Below are 17,013 nucleotides of genomic sequence, written 5' to 3' on the forward strand. Positions count from 1 at the left end.
TGCAGCAATCAGACAAAACAATAAAAAGCATCCATATTGGTAAAAAAGTAAAAATGTCACTAATTGCAGATGACATACTATATATAGAAAACTCTAAAGACTCCAATAAAAAACTATTAGAACAAACTCAATAAACTCGCAGGATACAAAATTAATACATAGACATATGTTACATTTCCATACACTAATAATGAAGTAGTAGAAAGAAAAATTATAAAAACAATCCCATTTACAAATGCACCGAAAAGAATAAAATATCCAGGAATAAACCTAACCAAAAAAGGTGAAAGACCTATACACTGAAAACTACAGGACACTGCTAAAAAATAAATAAATAAATAAATAAATAAATAAATTGAAGAAAACACAAATAAATGGGAATATTCTCTGCCTACAGACTAAAAGAAGTGACACTGTTAAAATGTTCGTAAAGCACAGCAATCTACAGATTTAATGAAATCTCTATCAGAATTCCAATGGCATTTTTCATAAACTAGGGCAAATAATCATAAAATTTTCATGGAACCAGAGAAGACTTCAAATAGCCAAAGCAATCTGACAAAGAACAACAACACTGGAGCTACTACAATCTCAGATTTCAAGATATATTCTAAAGCTTTAGTAATCAAAACAGTATGGCACTGGCCCCAAAACAGACACACAGATCAATGGAACACAATTGAGAACTCAGAAATAAACCCACACTATAAGGTCAATGAATTTACAACAAATGAAGCAAGTATATACAATGGAGAAAAGATGATCTTTTCAATAAATGTTTGGGAAAACTGGGCAGATATATGAGGAAGAATAAAACTGGACCACTTCCTTACACCAAATACAAAAATAAACTCAAAATAGAATAAGAATAAAGTGTGACCCCTGATACCACAAAAATCCTTAAGGAAAACATAAGCAGTAATCTCTTGGACATTGCCCTTAACAACCTAATTAAGGATATAACTTCTCACGTAAGGAAAAAAATGCAAATGTAAATTACAAATACAAATTATATCAAAATAAAATGCTTTTGCACAGCAAAGGAAATCATCAACAAAACAAAATGACAACTTAGTGGATGATAGAAGATAGGTGCAAATTATAAATTTGATAAGGGATTAATACTAATACTTAAAATACATAAAGAGCTTATATAACTCAACACCAAAAAAAAAAAAAAAACCCACAAACACTCCAATTAAAACATGGGCAAAGCACCTGAAAGACACTTTCCCAAAGAAGACATTTTCCCAAACCTGGCCAATGACAATTTGTCACTGTTAAATATGAAAAATATTACAAACTATGTATTGTAGTGACTTTTAAAATAAGGACTACATGGTTATTCCCACACTAATTTTTACTGAGAATTCTCTAGATTTCAGAGCAGTGTTCAAAATCACATAAACAAGTATAAGTATCGATGATGCTTAAACACCTCATACAAAGTGATTACCAAAAAAGAGCAAAGCTTTGAGGGTAAACAGTTTTACCACTAAATTACTGTATGATCTTAGTAAAGTTAAACAACATGTTCCTCTTTACCTCTTATCTGTAAAATTGGAATGGTAAAATCTATCTTATAAAAACATATTCAAACGTCCCAGATTAGGCAAAATCCATCCACATAAATACTCAAGTTACTCAAAGTTTCATTGAATACTTGCTTTAAAGAGTTACAATTTAGGTTCAATCTTAAGAGAGGAACTTGTATTCTATGGAGGGATTACATTTCAGACAAAAATATGAAAAGGTCAGAAATGGGGGAAACAGTGCATTATTAAGGAACTCTAAATACTTATGAATGACTAAAATTGAGTAGTACATACATATGAACAAGTAGAAGGAGAAGAGGCTTGAGGGCAGGAATTTCTCACTACATAAACCACTTTTTTTTTTAATGTTTCATTTATCTCAGAGAGAGAGAGAGAGAGAGAAAGAGACAGCGTGAGCAGGGGAGGGTCAGAGAGAGAGCGAGGTACAGAATCTAAAGCAGGCTCCAGGCTCTGAGCTAGCTGTCAGCACAGAGCCTGATGCAGGGCTCAAACTCAGGAACTGTGAGATCATGACCTGAGCCGAAGTCGGATGCTTAATGGACTAAGCCACCATGAAGCTTCCCCCACCCTTTTTTTTTTGTTTTTTTTAATGTTTAACAGCTTTCTAACAGTATACCTCTGAGCTTCCTTCCATGTTTTGGTTTGAATGCTCCTGGTTTGCAAACTGCCTTTTTGGTGAGCAATAAACTTTTACTAATTATCACTTCAATGATTCATTAGTTTCACCTCTGTTGTTTCTAAACTTTTGACAGTCTGTGGTGTGAAAATGGGATTCAAAGAATACAACCCTTACCTCCCCTTCCTCAACAAAGGCCCATATGGTGATGGAACACAGAGTCCACTGAGTTCACTGCTTTCTCACTGAACCTAGAGTTTGAAGTTAAGTCTCTCTTAAGTCAGAGCTCTGGTTTCTCCAGTTTGAGCTGACTTTAATTTGCATACCTGTATTTTGTCTGTTGAAGCTTTTATTTAGGTAAATCATCCTATTCTACTCCAAAGAGAGTGCAGGGAAACACAAGGCTCCCTGTGTTTCAGAACAGCTTTTAGAAAATAGGGCACCTCATAGGAACTCTTAGGGAATCTAAAGACAAAGATGCGTTCTACCTGGTTGGTCTATGGATCAGGATTTTGTGCCTTTTTGGAATATGGGTGAACTTATACAATTGTAGTGGTCACTGTAGGGCAACTTCAACTTTAAAAAGTGTATCTTAAGCTGTGACCTTGACAAGAGATGATTTCAAACCTCTCAGAGATACTGGAATACATTCTTTGATAAGAAGAAGCTTCTAAAAGATCCTTACAGCTTGCAAACAAACAAACAAAAAAAACTGCTTTGCTATCTGAGCAAATAACCTCAACTTAGTCCATCTGCCAGAAATACAATTCAGATCCAATGGTTCTTTTATAAACTAATGAGTTTTGCATTCTTATGGCTATCAGCTCATGCCTAATTTGTTTTTTTAAAGAAAAGTTAGATCTGTTTGCCTCTGTCTGTATGTTTGTCTATCTGTGCATGTTACAGATGTGTGATATTTTTCTAACTCGAGGTGGTATTGCCAAAACTGATGTGTAAGGAGCTCTATTTAACTGGCTTAAAGAAAAAATAAGTGCTTATCAATGAAGTACTCTTGAAACCCTCAGAAATATAAAAACCCAAATGTTTTCAAGTTCACACAATCTCATATAACATTTGATAAGAAAAACCTAGTTTAAGTTTGTTAGCTTAATAAACGCAAGCATATCTTCAAAATTTGTCAACAATAACTTAGGATGATGGTTAGCTGTTTAATGTTTAATCCAAGCTTTACAGTTAAAAGCAAATTATTTAAATAAATGTATATAACAGAAATATCGCTCATCAGGAATCCTAAATTCTCTCTTGTCTGGTAAGAGAGCAAATGCAAAAATGAAAACAAGAGAGGCTAATGTTGAGGAGGAGACAAGAGCCCCAAACAGGGGTTTTGTCTCCATATTTGAACTCTCAACATTTTACATACGTGGTGAACATGCAGAAAGAAACAATCAGATAGTAGTCATTAACTTGTGCGAGTAAGAAGCAAAGGGTGTGGGGGACAAGTGGAATTTGAAGTTGTGACCAAAGCACAATTATATATTGGTGCCAGATGGAAAGTAGTTTCCTGTAGGCAATACAACCAATTAGCTGTTATCTTTAAAGTTTACATTGATGGAACATGCAGCTTTAAGCATAACAGGTTACTCCTCTAGCTAGCCTTGGGTGCTTTCACCCTGTGGCAGCTTTCCACCCTAAGTCTTTATAACCCATTTAAATAAGTGTAAGGAATTCCTGAACCTATTTCCCATACAGAAAAGTATAGACCAAGTTAAACTAAATAAGGAATATTTGTTGACTAAGTCATTTACAAATGAGATAATATCCTGAATCATTAAAATGCTAAACATGAGTTTATCTACTCTGGGCTTTCTTTTCTTTCTGTGCAATATTGTAGTATTGCTAATATTTTATTTAAGGAACCTAAGTTAAACTTCTACTGAAATAAAACTATACATCACTACCAGAAATGTGGGGAGCAGGGGACTGTCACCTGATAGAAGTAGAAAGTAACCACACCTAATATTGTAATAAACATAAACCAATGATTATTTTTTGCCTACTGGGAGTTTGGAACTTGGAGATTGCTCTTTACGTTTAAATGAGGAATCAGGAGATATATGAGAATTACTAAAGACATACAATATCGACTAATACTTTTTCACAGAAACTAATAAGAATTAAAGAAAGTTAAAAAGGAAATATTTATAGCTATGCGACTCAATATACTTTTTATCATGTCTGGGTGCCAACTGAAACTGACCTCAGCAAATCAGTGTTTTGGAAATACCATTTAAACCCATTTAAGTTCGCTCTCTCGGTTCCTGTCATGCAGTCCCTCAGTACTACTACACTGCCTCAAATCTACTTCAGAGTGAATGGTTTTATTAAGCACCTCCCTTACACTACTATGCAAGGCTCTTATTTATGTTTAATTTCTAGTTCTATTTCTATTATCTGCTACACGGTAATCTAAATCCAGTTCTTCATCTTCAAGGAAACTCTTCCAATAAATTCCAAGCTATGGCAACCATCCTTTTATTTATGAGATTTCACTATATTCTTTCTATTGGCACCAGCCAACATGGTTTACCCTATCCTCTCTTGCTGAGACGGTCTCAGAAGTCACTCAGGCTTTAGTAGCTTAGGATTCATTAGAACAACCCCAACTTTTGGCGTCTTAATTTTTACAGACAATAGATACTTGGGTCTATTAATAACTATGTCCTTTGCAACACTAAAACGGGAGTATAAAAAATGTTATCTCTCGGGGCAACTGTGTGGCTCAGTCGGTTAAGCATCCGACTTCGGCTCAAGTCATGATCTCATGGTTCATGAGTACAAGCCCCACAACAGGCTCAGTGCTGACATCTCAGAGCCTGAAGCCTGCTTCAGGTTCTGGGTCTCCCTCTCTCTCTGACCCTCCCCTGCTCATGCTGTCTCTCTGTCTCTCTCTCTCTCTCAGAAATAAGTAAAAAACATTTTAAAAAGGTTATCTCTAAAAAGGTTTTATAACTGAGTATTTATGAATTTGCCAACCCACAATTACTTATTTCTTGGTTTTTATTAGGAATTAAAGATTGTAAGAGTTAAGAATTCTAATTAATGAGAGGGAGGCAAGACGGTGGAGAAGTAGGGAGCTCCGTACATTTCACTCGCCCCATCTCTCACACGTAGAATGCCTGAAGCCATAAAACCCTGACAGAATCCAGGAGTTTGGGAGGAAAAGGAGACAGAGTCCACTGAGAAAAGCTTATAGCAGCTACCTAAAGAAACAATCCACGTACAGAGTGTGGAGAGTCCCAAATACCACAACAAGTAGGAAAATAAAATACGCAAGGTCTCAACAAAAGAGACCAAGAGATACCATTCAAAGAACACTTTCTGAACGGACAGGCCCTGGACAGTCAAAGAGCCTTCTTGGGTACAGCAGCACTCACAGGTGCAGAGTGCATAACAAGCTTCTAAAACTAACAAAAGATAGAAAGGTAACCAAAATGACGAAACAAAAAAGCTCTCCTCCAAAAAAATTCCAGGACGAATTGACAGCTAAAGAACTGCTCAAACAGTTGTAAGCAAAATAAATGAACAAGAATTTGGAATAATAATCATAAAATTAATCACTGGGCTTGAAAAAGGCACAGAAGACATCAGAGAAACTATTGCTACAAAGACTATGGAGCTTAAAATTAGTTATGATGAATTTAAAAATACTATAAATGAGATGCAAAATAAAATGGAGGCATACAATGCACGGATTGAAGAGGCAGAAAAGAGAATAAGTGATTTGAAGACACAATTATAGAAAAAGAGGAAGCTGAGAAAAAGAGAGATAAACTGATACAGGACCACTAAAGGAAAGTTCCAGAGCTCAGCGATACAATCAAATGGAATAATATCCCTATCATAGGAATTCCAGAAGAGGAAGAGATAGGGAATGGCGCTGAAGGAGTCCTTGAACAAGTTATAGCAGAGAACTTCCCCAAGCTGGGGAAGGAAACAGACAATGAAATTCAAGAGGCACAGAGAACCCCCACAGATGTAACTTGAAATGATCTTCTGCACGACATATCATAGTGAAACTGGCAAAATATAAGGACAAAGAGAAAATTCTGAAAGCAGCTAGGGAGAAAAGAGCCCTAACATAAAAAGGGAAACCTATCAGAGTGGTGACAGACCTATCTACTGAACCTTGGTAGGCCAGAAAGGAATGGCAGGAAATCTTCAATGTGATGAACAGAAAAAATATGGAGCCAAGAATCCTCTATCCAGCAAGCCTCTCATTCAGAATAGAATAAGAGATAAAAGTTTTTCCAAATAAACAAAAATTGAAAGAATTCGTCACCACTAAATGAACCCTGCAAGAAATCCTGAGGAGGACTCTCTGAGGGAAATGTTTAAGGAATGCAAGATACCAGAGACACCACCAAAAGCATTAATCCCATAATGGACACGATGACTCTAAATCCATTTTTAAATAGTACCACTGAATGTAAATCGACTAAATAACCCAATCAAAAGACACAGAGTTGCATAATGGATAAAAAAACAAAATCCATCTATTTGCCGTCTACAAGAGACTCATTTTAGACTGGAGAAAACCTTCAGATTGAAACTAAGGGGGTGGAGAAATATATATCATGCTACAGGAAGTCAAAAAAAGCTGGAGTAGTTACACTTATATCACACAAACTGGACTATAAAGTAAAGACAGTAACAAGGGATGAAGAAGGGCATTATATAATAATTACAGGTTCTATCCATCAGGAACAGCTAACAATTATAAATGTCTAGGCACCAAATATGGGAGCACCTAAATACATAAAACAATCACAAACAGAAACAGTCTTATCGATAAGAACGTGCTAATAGCAGGGAACTTTAATACTCCACTTAATGCAAAGGACAGATCAACTAGACAGAAAATCAATAAAGACACAATGGACTTAAATGACACATTGGACCAGATGGATTTGACAGATATATTTAGAACTCTACATCCTGAGGCTATGAAATTTACTTTCTTCTCAAGTGCACATGGCACATTCTCCAAGATAGATCACATAATGGGACATAAAGCAGCCCTCAATAAATAGAAAAGAATTGAGATCATACCATGCACACTTTCAGATCACAATGCTATGAAACTCGAAATCAATCACAGGAAGAAGTCTGAAAAACCCCCAAAAACATGGAGGTTAAAGAACACCCTACTACAGAATGAAAGGGCCAATCAGACAATTAGAGAATAAATTAAAAAATATATGGAAACAAATGAAAATGAAAATACAACAATCCAAACTCCACAGGATGCGGCAAAGGCAGTCCAAAGAGAAAAGTACATTGCACTTCAGGCATGTTTCAGGAAATTAGAAAAAGCGCAAGTGTAAAATCTAACAGCGCACCTAAAACAACTAGAGGGAGAGCAACAAGAGCACCCCAAACCCAGGAGAAGAAGAGAAATAATAAAAATCAGGGCAGAAATAAACAATATAGAAACCAAAGAAACAGTTGAACAGATCAATGAAACCAAGAGTTGGATTTTTGAAAAAATAAACAAAATTGACAAGACTCTAACCAGACTTCTTAAAAAGAAAAGAGAGAGCACTCAAACAGACAAAATCATGAATGAAAATGGACTTATTTCAACCAACCCCTCAGAAATACAAGCAATTATCAGGGAATACTATGAAAAATTATATGCCAAACAAACTGGACAACTTAGAAGAAATGGACAATTTCCTAAACACACACTCACTACCAAAATTCACACAGGAAAAGATAGAAAACTTGATTAGACCCATAACTAGTGAGGAACTCGAATCAGTTATCAAAAATCTCCCAACAAATAAGAGCCCTGAGCCAGCTTCCCTGGGGAATTGTACCAGACATTTAAAACAGAATTAATACCCATTCTTCTCAAAATATTCCAAAAAATAGAAATCGAAGGAAAACTTCCAGACTCATTTTATGAAGCCAGCATCACTCTGATTCCCAAGCCAGACAGAGATCCAGCAATAAAGGAGAACTACAGGCCAATATCCTTGATGAATACGGATGCAAAAATCCTCAACAAGATCCTTCAAATCGAATCCAACAGCACATAAAATGAATTATCCACCAACATCAAGTGGGATTCATTCCTGGGTTACAGGGCTGGTTCAATATTCACAAATCAATCAATGGGATACACCACATCAACAAAAGAAAAGAGAAAAAATCATATGATCCTGTCTATAGATGCAGAAAAAGCACTTGACAAACTACAGCATCCCTTCTTAAAAAGACCCTCGAGAAAGTCAGTATAGAAGGAACGTAAACGTCATCAAAGCCATCTATGAGAAGCCGTCAGCTAACATCATCCTCAACGGGGAACAACTGAGAGCTTCCCCCCTGAGATCAGGAACACGACAGGGATGTCCACTCTCACCAGTGTTGTTTAACTTAGAGCTGGAAGTCCTAGCATCAAAAGGAAATAAAAGGCATCAGAATGGGCAAAGAAGAAATCAAACTTTCACTTTTTGCAGATGACATGATACTCTACGTAGAAAACCCGACAGACTCTACCAGAAGCCTACTAGAACTGATCCAAGAATTCAGCCAAGTTGCAGGGTACAAAATCAATGTACAGAAATAGGTTGCATTTTTTATACACCGACAATGAAGCAACAGAAAGAGAAATCAAGAAGCTGATCCCATTCACAATTGCCCAAAAAACCATAAAATACCTAGGAATAAACCTAACCAAGGATATAAAAGATCTGTATCATGAAATCTATAGAAACTTATGAAGGAAGTTGAAGAAGACATAAAGAGATGGAAAAACATTCCATGCTTATGGAATGGAAGAATAAATATAGTTAAAATGTCATTACTACCCAAAGCAATCTACACATTCATGCAATCCCAATNGAATTGAGAACTCAGAATTGGATCCAAAAGTGTACAGCCAACTAATCTTTGACAAAGCAGGAAAGAGTATCCAATGGAAAAAAGACAGTCTTTTAACAAAGGGTGCTGGGAGAACTGGACAACAACATGCAGAAGAATGAAACTAGATCATTTTCTCACACCATACACAAAAATAAACTCAAAATGGATAATGGAACTAAACATGACACAGGAAACCATCAAAACCCTAGAGGACAAAGAAGGAAACAACCTCCTTGACCTCTACCGCAGCAACCTCTTACTTGACACATCCCCCAAAGCAAGGGAATCAACAGCAAAAATAAATGATTGGGACCTCATCAAGATTAAAAGCTTCTGCACAGCCAAGGAAACAACCCACAAAACTAATAGGCAACCAACGGAATGGGAAAAGATAGTTGCAAATGACATATCAGATAAAGGGTTAATATCCAGAATATATAAGGAACTCATCAAACTACACGCCCGAAAAACAAACAACCCAGTGAAGAAATGGGCAGAAGATATGAACAGACACTTCTCCAAAGAGGACATCCAGATGGCCAACAGACACATGAAACGATGCTCAGCATCCCTCCTCATCAGGGAAATACAAATCAAAACCACACTGAGATACCACCTCACGCCAGTCAGAGTGGCTAAAATGAGCAAATCAGAGAACTCTAGATGCTGGCGAGGATGTGGAGAAACGGGCACCCTCCTACACTGTTGGTGGGAATGTAAACTGGTGCAGCCCCACTGGAAAACAGTGTGGAGGTTCCTCAAAAAATTAACAATAGAACTCCCCTATGACCCAGCAATAGCACTGCTAGGAATTTACCCAAGGGATACAGAAAAGCTGATGCACAAGGGCACATGTACCCCAATGTTCATAGCAGCACTCTCAACAATAGCCAAAACATGGTAAGAGCCTAAATGTCCATCCACGGATGAATGGATCAAGAAGATGTGGTATATCTATAGATGGAATACTACATGGCAATGAGAAAGAATGAAATTTTGCCATGTGTAGCAACGTGGAACGAACTTGAGGGTGTTATGCTGAGCAAAATAAGTCAGGCAGAGTAGGACAGCTACCATATATTTGCACGTATAGGAGGATTAGGAGGAACTTAATGGAGGAAAGTGGGGGAGAAGTAGGGGGGTTTTAGAGGAGGAGAGGAGGGAGGCAATTCATGAGAGACTCTTGAATGCTGAGAACAAACTGAGGGCTAATGGGCATGGGGGGAGGGGAAAGGGGATGATGGGCATGGAGGAGGGCACTTGTGGGGATGAGCACTGGGTGTTATATGGAAACCAACTTGACGGTAAACTATTATTAAAAAAGAATTTTAATATGTGTAATCTAAAGCTTAATTGAAATAATAAGGGAGAAAGAAAACGACTTACATGAAAAGTAAGTAAGGAAAATAGAATGTATATTTCGGACAAGAAAACATATGAAGGACATGGGTGTTTGACAGTGGTTGTGGTGGTGTTTGCTAAGGGAAAAAAAATAAAGCAATTTTGTCCTAAAGTAAAATAATTGTTTCAGAATGAGGAAAAGAAAAAAAAAAAAAGATGGACAAAACTGGAAAAGAAATCTTGAGAAAATAATTTTATGTATGGCTTAGCTACAAGTGAAATGGATTTAAGTTTTTTTTTTAAAGTTCAAATATCAAAAGTATGCTGGTACAAAATTAGAATTTGGTTGTCTGTTAAAAGGACAAAGTTTTGTTTTGTTTTGAGTACTGATCAGCTCTTCCTAAGAAATTATAAACAAAACTTTTTCTGTACCTTTAAGGTAATCTATTTATGAAACAAAGATCTGGGTCTTATGAAAATAATTTTGTGTAATTCTTTATCACATCTTCGATTAGTTAGAAAAACTGAGTCTTCTCTATTACAAGAGCTCAATGTTTTATAACTATGTAGATTATTATATTTGCTTTTGGAATCTTGTAATTGTCATTCTGACTGAATGGGTAACTAAGTATTATTTCTGAGTGACCTATGATCCTATTTGACCAAGTGTTTTAAATCTTTTGACATTTTAAACAAACTTCCCCAAATCGACTTCTAAACTAAAAGAAGAATGTTTATTTATGTAGACTTATTTGATATATTAAATTGCATGGGAAACACTGTCAAAAAACTAATGTTTTATCTTAGATCATAATTTATATAGGATATATTAAATAACTAAAATTTTTTGAAATTCCTAAAAATATGACATATCCTGGTATAATGTTATCTAGTGATAATTCCAGCTTTTATCTTAAAATATTATAGATCACAAAAAAAACAATTTTATTTCTCAATTGCATCTGTGTGCACATGTGCAAGTGTACATATGTGTACGAACTCTCGCCACATCTTTAACCATGGCTATTTTTAAATCTTTTTTCACTCACTGGCACTATTGTTGTACTCTGATCTCTCACAAAAGTGATCCTATAAAAGTGCCTCATTTGCAAGGAAATTCATGGAAAAGACTGACAAGTACAGGTTTCTCATAACTTTAAGATCGTAACACTTAATTGGGTAAAAATTTCAAACTGATACATAAAGCCGGTGACCTAAGCTGAAGCAAAACAAGAATTACAAGAGACTGAACTGATGAAGACGATTATAATTTTTTTATGACTTCATTTGAAACACTGCTGGTTCTTTAATGTTTTGTTTTCCAGATTTAAATGATCCCGTTTTCTCCTCTCTTCTGAGCGATCTATAGCTTACAGCACTTCAGTAAAATATAATTTTGTAAACAAAGGCTGAAACGTGTATATTTTTCTTCCTACCTGATCCCTCTAGAGTTCAGAAATTCATACTGAATATCTTTATTTTTCATGACAATACATGTATGTACATAAGCTCCATCTCTTCTCCGTGTATTAGGACACAATTAGAAACATCCTAACGTTGGCTTGTTGGCTTCTTAACCTAAAAAGACTTGAAAAGTTCAATCTAAGATTCCTTAAGAAAAGTTCCAGCAGAGCAGATTTAAAAGAGCCTATATGGCCAATCACTATCCTGGGGATAATTGTTAAAATAAAAAAAAAAAAAAAACCCAACAGAGGCCAGCCTTGAAAATTCCCTGGTAGACAAACCAGGTTAGTCATACAAAGCTTAATTTAGCTTATTTTGTTAGGACTAATTTCAGGTGGATAATTACTTGTTTATGCCCGTGGAAAGCATTAGCAAAACTGAAACTGTTTCCCAAAGTAGATATGAGGTAGCCACCAACCAATTCCCAATCATTTAAGAGAATGTAAATATTCTTATCACTATGAAAATGAAATCCTTAGATTTCTTACTCTCCAAGCTGCTTTGTAACAACATAGCCCTGTGCCTAATTCCCTGTTTTGGCTTGAGTGGGCCTGGTTCCCCAGCTGTTCTTTGGTGGATGCGCAACAAACTTTACCAATTACTACGTCAAAGATTCATTGGTTTTCTGTGACTTCTGAACTTTGACAGCACCCACAGTAAATATTGTGTGGGGTCACAGCCAGTCATTTATACTGGAGTAAAAACCACTGCGGTACCACAGGCTAATTCAGACACACACCCCTTCTCTCCTCACCACCTGTTTTATAAAGACAACAACAACCGTCAACTATGCTTATTGTGTCCCTTGTACCGTTAACAATAAATGGTGGTTGCCAATAAACAGATTTTGGTAACCGAACTTCCTGCATGGAACGTTGGAGATAAAAAGAGAAGAGCAGGAAGTTCAAGGTGCCCCTAAAGGCCAGAGTTCCATTAGAGATGGGCGAGGATTAACACACTTTTCTCTTCTGCCAATATACTGGTGAAAGGAAGTGATCCCCTATAGACCAGCCTTGTCCTCAGGAAGGAAAAAGAAAGACTGGCTGTTTCAAAGCTGAGTTACCTCAGACCCCCTCCCACCTTTCCACCTATCACCCCCTCCATCCACCACCCCCTCCACCCTCCATCCCCACCCTCTGCTTCCTGGGTCTGAGTTCAAAGGACCCAGCTCGGGACCGCTAGGCTTTCAGTTGCTCTACACAAAAAAACCTCCCGGCACCAAGCTTTCTTTTTTCTCCAGCTGGGAGCATCCGCCTTCCGGTTAGGTCTCCTCAACTAATTGCAGGTAACACTCTACTCTAATTGGTGAAGGGGTGTGGCCACCATTGCGTCACCAAACAAGACTACGGACGATTGGTTGCCAGTAGGAGGCTATAGCCAATGGGAAGCAGTCTTGAAGCTGCCGCGGGGTGCGGAGAGTTTTCTGTAGATGCTTGGACTCTGCCCTAGGCTGCCTACCGTGTTTATTTTCTCCCGCGTTGCTTCGCCTTCTGGGCGCCCCGAGGTGCTGTAGCCGCTGCCCTCACCGCTGCAGCCATGGTCTCCTTAACGGACACCCAGACTAAAGAGTCGCCCCGGGATCCTCGGCTGGAGCCTCCCATACCCGTCGCTCGAGCTCGTCACGCCCGCTCGCCCCTCCATCCTGCTTTGGGGAGCTGCGACCTGTCAGACTGAGTCTGCAATGCGGAACTGGGAGGGCTGCCTAGAGGGGCAGAGGGCTGGACTTGCAGGGGCAGACTGGTCTGGTAGGAGGGTCGGTGGGGTCTGGGGAGATCCCCGATCTGGGGAGGGGGAAGCCTTTGCAGCGCGTCTGTCTCTCACCTCCGATGAGATGGGCACTTGGTTCCTGCAGATGGCCACCAGAAAAAGTTTATTGCGCGGTGTCCCAAGTTCATCCTTGGGGACTGAAGTCCTCTACGAGTGACTGGCCTGTTGTTTGGGAGGTGGTATTTTAAATGTCACCAGTTATAGGGGTTTGGTTTTGTTTTTGTTTTTTTTAATATGCGTATACTTTAATAGTTTTATTATTTCGCCGCTTGGCACCTCTGGAAAGAACCTTCCAAAATTTTCTTTAAACAATTTCAACTTTTCTACCACCTAATGTTTCCGCAGTGGTAAAAAGGTACTTAGTGTTCAGTTATACAGTGTCTTTTTTTAATGTTGGATTTTGTGCTTTGGGGCTTATTTTGTTCTTTTAGCATCTCTTTGTTACTTTTTTTTTAATGTTTTTTATTTATTTATTTATTTATTTCTAGGAGAGAGAGAGCGTGAGCAGGGGAGGGTCAGAAGAGAGGGAGTCACAGACTCAGAAACAGGCTCCAGGCTCAGAGCCGGCAGTCAGCACAGAGCCCGACGCGGGGCTCGAACCCACGAACCAAGAGCTCATGACCTAAGCGAAAGTCCGACGCTTAACCGATTAAGCCACCCAGGCGCCCCAATATTAAAGCTTTTTGAAAAGAAATCACACAACAGCAACACCACACACACACACATTGCAGATCCTGAGGTAGATTCTTCTGGCAAAAATTTCATGATTTCTCCATACCCCAGTCATCAGCAATATCCCCCCACCTCCATGTTTTCAAAACATTGAGTCTGCTACAAAAAGAAGCCCAAGACAGTGTACAGACTCAAAGTTACAGATTCATCAGAAGCTCAGTTTAACTGAACAAACACAACCTGACCTAATATCCTGATAACCTCCTATGTTTCATAACCTCCTTCATAATGGAACTATGTGCAAATAAATCAATAACTTAGATACCTTTTGAACTAGGAAGGTAGGAATCCCTTCAAAGAAGCCCTCAGCCTGATGGAGTGCATGGACAAGTTTAGAACACTGAAATACTGCACTGAATGTTAGAGCAGTGTTTTTAAGGCAACAGATCTGCCCCAAAGTAGAAGAGTGACACAATCCTGGTGAGAGATTAAATGATCAACCTCCTGCTGCCTCACAGAGAGGAAAGAGATGAAGGAGCATTATTATTTGCTCCAAATGACTAAAATGCTGGAAAATGTACTCTGGAAGGTCTGGATTACACTCCCCTCCTGGTTCTTACACTCAAGGAGTAAATCCTAGCCTGTGGTAACAATGACACTCAAGGAGTAAATCATGGCCTGTGGTAACATTCAAAGGGCACTGCTTCTGAAGGTAAATACTTTTGGAGACATGATAAGATATACCCATGATTTCTTTGCTCAGGCTATAATCTAAAGGCCTCTGCTTTAGAAATCACCTCTAGGAGAGACCAAGGAATCCATGTCTCCACTATTAGAGCAAAATTCAGAGACCCAGAAAAGTGTGGGAAAAACTCAGTACTCTTTTCCATGATTCTGGGGGCAAACTTCTCATTATATCATTCTCCCACTCAGCATACAACTTCTTCCTAGTTCACCCCCCAGCTACTTTGCCCTCCAATTCCTTTATAATCCCTCCATGGTCTAAAAAGCAAGCAGTAAGTCTAGTGAGTGGAACTTGGCATCCTCTCTTGGAGATAACCAAGGGGGGCAAGGCACTAGCCTAAAGAATTTCAACTCCTGGGGCACCTGGGTGGTTTAGTCGGTTAAGCGTCCGACTTTCGCTTAGGTCATGATCTCGCGGTTCGTGGGTTCGGGCCCGGTCGGGCTCTGTGCTGACTGCCAGCTCAGAGCCTGGAGCCTGNATGCTTCTGTGCTTTACAGTTCTCCTACATCTGGAAGTGAGAGAGCAGGGTGAGATGTTATCTGTTCCCTTTAGTCTCCACAGGGACAGGGAGCAAAATAAGAGGGAATCTGTATATAAGCCAAGTAGACTCAGAGACTGGCTCCTAGTTTTCCCAGCTGTGGACTCAACTTATTGGGGTGAGAGCAAAGAGTGAGGTGAAATGTTTGTTATGTGAAGAACAGGTTTGACTCCCACAGCCTGTCTCCACTCTTTGAGTCTGTCCTCTCTCTCCATGGGGTGAGGAAGAAAGAAAAAATTACACCAGCTCCTCATTCATTCCTGGCTATAGTCTTTCCTCCTACAAAATACGAATCAACCATAGAGACAGAAATAAGATTATTTTGAGACCCGAAGCTCAGCTTCCCCTAGGACTTCAGTGACAAATGTCAGCTGGGGAGACAAGTGCTTAATTCTGGGGGAACACCACCAATCAACATCAAAGTGAATTGTAGGAGACTTTGCCCCTGTTCTGCCTAATTGTGAGAGAGACACCTAGCAGGTTTCCTGTGCCTTCCCCTTGAGAATGCAGGCTCGTGTTCTTAGTTTTTGAAAGTTAACTTTCTAGGTATTTCTGCTAGGAATTCATAAATTCAAAGGACACAAACATCCTTCCTCTTTCTTGAAAATATCCAGACAGTTTGAATCTAGTTTCGAGGTGTTATTTAAGGTAGCTTTTGCTCATACATACATGTGCAATATAAATTATTGATCACCTCTCCTACAGCGCTACTTCTCTTACTCAATGTACATGTTAATAATCTGGAGATCCTGTTAAAATGCAGATTATGACTCAGTAGGTCTAGTGTGGAGCCTGATATTCTGTATTTCTTTTTGAAATTTTGTTTTAATGTTTTTTTACAAATAGTTTATTGTCAAGTTGGTTTCCATATAACACCCAGTGCTCATCCCCACAAGTGCCCTCCTCCATGCCCATCTTCCCGCTCCCCCCCACACCCATCAGTCCTCAGTCTGTTTTCAGCATTCAAGAGTCTCTCATGGTTTGCCTCTCTCTCTCTCCCCCGCTATTCCCCCCCTTCTTCTCCCCCATAGTCCTCCTTTTAATGTTTATTTTTGAAGAAGAGAGCGAGAGATAAACAGAGCATGAGCTGAGGAGGGACAGTGAAAGAGGGAGACACAGAATCTGAAGCAGGCTCCAGGCTCTGAGCTGTCAGCACAAAGACTGATGCAGGGCTCAAACTCACGATCTGTGAGATCATGACGAGCCAAAGTCAGATGCTTAACCAACTGAGCCACCCAGGCACCACATCTGTATTTCCAACAAGCTCCAGAGTGAGGCTAATATTACTAGAGCACAAACCACACTGTGAGTGTCAAGGATTTAGAACAGAGTATGTGAACCTAGCATGGATTTCACCTCCTGCCTTGAAGTAGCCTCCAGTCTGAGAGGAAACCAGGACACAGGGTAAGACAATCAGGCAGAATAC

The sequence above is a fragment of the Crocuta crocuta genome, unplaced genomic scaffold (genome assembly GCF_008692635.1).
Source record: "Crocuta crocuta isolate KB4526 unplaced genomic scaffold, BGI_CrCroc_1.0 scaffold276, whole genome shotgun sequence".
Classification (NCBI taxonomy): domain Eukaryota; kingdom Metazoa; phylum Chordata; class Mammalia; order Carnivora; family Hyaenidae; genus Crocuta; species Crocuta crocuta.